General features: G+C 45.1%; 1 non-coding gene across 1 annotated transcript; it reads right to left on the reverse strand.

Annotated features, from left to right (window-relative positions):
* Positions 1–2,457: 2,457 nt before the first annotated feature.
* On the reverse strand, positions 2,458–2,529 carry trnaw-cca (transfer RNA tryptophan (anticodon CCA)). The gene has a single exon. It is a non-coding gene; the product is annotated as a tRNA-Trp (tRNA).
* Between the last annotated feature and the right edge of the window lie 581 nt (positions 2,530–3,110).

The following is a 3,110-nucleotide window of genomic DNA, read 5'->3' on the forward strand; positions in this document are numbered from 1 at the left end:
GGTGTCTTATACTTCCTTTTTAGGCTGATTTTACAGCCATTCTCCAGCTCTGAATTCCTCGGCAGAGAGTTCAAGGAGTGTTTGAAATGAGATTCAACAGCAGTATGAGAAAGTCTCTCCTTGATTCAGGACTCTTACCTCTCTGCAGCATCTCGCTGCTGAAGATTGAACTTTATGTCATTTCATTCTCAGCTCATGGTCAGTGTGGATCACTGGGACTTCTGGCTGTCTCCCACTTCACAATCCATCAGTGCTGAGAAATCAATGGGGAATATTACTCACATGTTGTAATGTTTTATAAATACTTGAATGTATTTCACACTGTGTCTAACAGTGTGAATCTCCCCTGGTATATCACCTCACCAATACTTCAACAGAACATTCACATAATGTGAGCTCTGAGATCTGTTCAGATCCCATTCCCAAGACCTGGAAAGTGGGATTGGGCTGGATCGCTCTTTTTCAGCTGGCACAGACACGATTGCTAAATGGTCTCAGTCTGTGCCATAAATTTTCTCCATTTTCTATGTTCTATGAAGTGAGGTGTGATTGGGAGGGGCAATTCCACCAGGGTTATATTTTCTACCAAAACAATGACACAAGGGATACTTCACTTTTTTATTCATTCATTCATGCGATGTGGGCATCGCTGGCTAGGCCAGCATTTATTGCCCATGAGAAGGTGGTGGTGAGCTGCCTTCTTGAACCATTGCAGTCCATGTGGGGTAGGTGCACCCACAGTGCTGTGAGAAAGGGAGTTCCAGGATTTTGACCCAGCGACAGTGAAGGAACGGCGATATAGTTCCAAGTCAGGATGGTGTGTGGCTTGGAGGGGAACTTGCATGTGGTGGTATCCCCTGTATTTGCTGCCCTTGCCCTTCTAGGTGGTAAAGGTCACTGGTTTGGAAGGTGCTGTCTAAGGAGTTGTGGTGCATTGCTGCAGTGGATTTTGTAGACGGTACACACTCTGCAACTGTGCGTCGATGGTGGAGGGAGTGAATGTTTGCAGATCGGGTGCCAATCAAGCGGGCTGCTTTGTCCTGGCGGTGTTGAGATTCTTGAGTTGGAATTGCACCCATCCAGGCAACTGGAGAATATTCCTTCACACTCTTGACTTGTGCCTTGTGGATGGTGGACAGGCTTTGGGGAGTCAGGAGTCATGGATGAGTGAGAGGAATATATCACACTTTGGGGCTTTTGTAAAAGGATTTATTAATAAACCTGGGATTTGAGAGGAAGCTGCTTCATGGTTTACAGAACAAATTCAGCCCCTGGGGTGGAGCCAACAGGTGCACTGTAATTACTCACCTCAGGATTCCAAGCCTCTGACCTGCTCTTCTAGTCACGTTATTTGTATGGCTACCCATGGTAACCTCCATGATGTTGATGGTGGGGGATTCAGTGATTGTAATGCTATTGAATGTCAAGGGGAGATGGTTAGATTCTCTCTTGTTGGAGATATTCATTGCCTGGCACTTGTGTGGTGCGAATGTTACTTGCCACTTATCATCCCAAGCCTGTGAGACTGAAATAGCTCAGTTGGGAGTGTGTTAGACTGAAGATCCCTGGTTCAATCTGGGGTTTTGGCAGTTCTCCTTTATTCTGCATCACCCTTTGGTTTTGACTCTTGAGCTGCACAATTTACACTGAAATTATTTACCCAACTCTGAAGGTTGGATTGGAATAGAGAGATATCAAGGATGGGAAATATTTACATTGTCTGCTTTAGCTTATTCTCTATCTCCCTGTGTCCTTTTCCCCAGTTTTTGAATCTTTCGGGGCCGGGTGAACATTTGATTTGCTGCATTTGTCCCAAACTGAAGCCTTTTCCACATCTCTGGGTGGTCAGACTCGCTCTGTCTGTTTTTGTTGCTCGTGACCATTAACGAGAACAGGCCACGAGTTCAACGTTTATCAGCAAACGGAAGATAATTGGAAAGAATTCTGTGTTACTCCAGATCAGTGACAAAGATACAATGGATGTTATTCAAAATAAATTCCCTTTGACATTTTATGTAAACTTGTTTGCATCCAAAAGTTGGATTTTAAGTGTAACAAAAATGTGTCAAATTATTGACTGACCATGTGACAGCGCACATGGGGATCAAATCCACAGCCTTGTTGTTATCAACACTGCGTCCTAACCAACTGAACTAAGCGGCATTTAGACAGAGCCAGGTATGGGTTTGAGCCGCACGCTGGGCGGTTTGTGTTTTATTTCTCACACTGGGTGACAGAGCGATTGTACAAACAATGGACACATCACATCACTGAAACATTGTTCTGATATAAAACAGTGTGAAGTAAGAACTGAGCATGGAAATGGAACGGAACCAGAAATCAGGACTTTAATCTATTAAAGTTGATCTTGAAATTCAACCATTCACTGAACATTCCAATAGATCGAACTCTCTTCTGATATAAAATCCAGGAACTTGAGCTGCTGTAAAACACAACTGAGCCTAACGTGATTTGAACACGCAACCTTCTGATCTGGAGTCAGATGCGCTACCGTTGTGCCACAAGCTCACATATAAAGCAAAGTGTTCCATTCCTGACAGATTTACTTCTTGTTTAGATTCAGTGATTGAAATTAATTCAATCCTCATCTGACCTCCACTCTGTGAAGGCCTGCAATCCGACCTGAACCCGACGGCCTGTGTCGGGTTCGGTTCATGTCGGGTCGCTCTTCCGGTTCTGGCTTTCGGGCTCGGATCAGGTTGGGTCAGGTTCAGGTCAGGCTGGGTCCAGGTTTGTCTGAGTCCGTGTAGGACACACACAGTAAGTATTACATTTAACTTTGCTGGGAAGTTGAGTTTAATAAGTGTCAAAAGTTGAAAAGCCAACCAAAGCTGGGAGTCCGGGTCATTTAGGAGGGAAACTCTGAGTCTGCGCAGTGAGCAAGTGAGCATCTCTATGACGTCATTGCGCTCATGCTGCAGCTTCCTGTAGATTCGGAATCGGGAGGTAGATAAAGTGAACATTCCGGTGGTCGGGTAAAGCTCGGGTTAGTTTGGGCGTGGGAATAAATGGAGATACTCGGGCCGGGTCAGGCTCGGGTCCAATGTGGTTCTGTCAGGTTTGTGTCGGGTTTTTTTTCCTGACCTGAG

This window comes from Heterodontus francisci, unplaced genomic scaffold, assembly GCF_036365525.1.
Source record: "Heterodontus francisci isolate sHetFra1 unplaced genomic scaffold, sHetFra1.hap1 HAP1_SCAFFOLD_75, whole genome shotgun sequence".
Classification (NCBI taxonomy): domain Eukaryota; kingdom Metazoa; phylum Chordata; class Chondrichthyes; order Heterodontiformes; family Heterodontidae; genus Heterodontus; species Heterodontus francisci.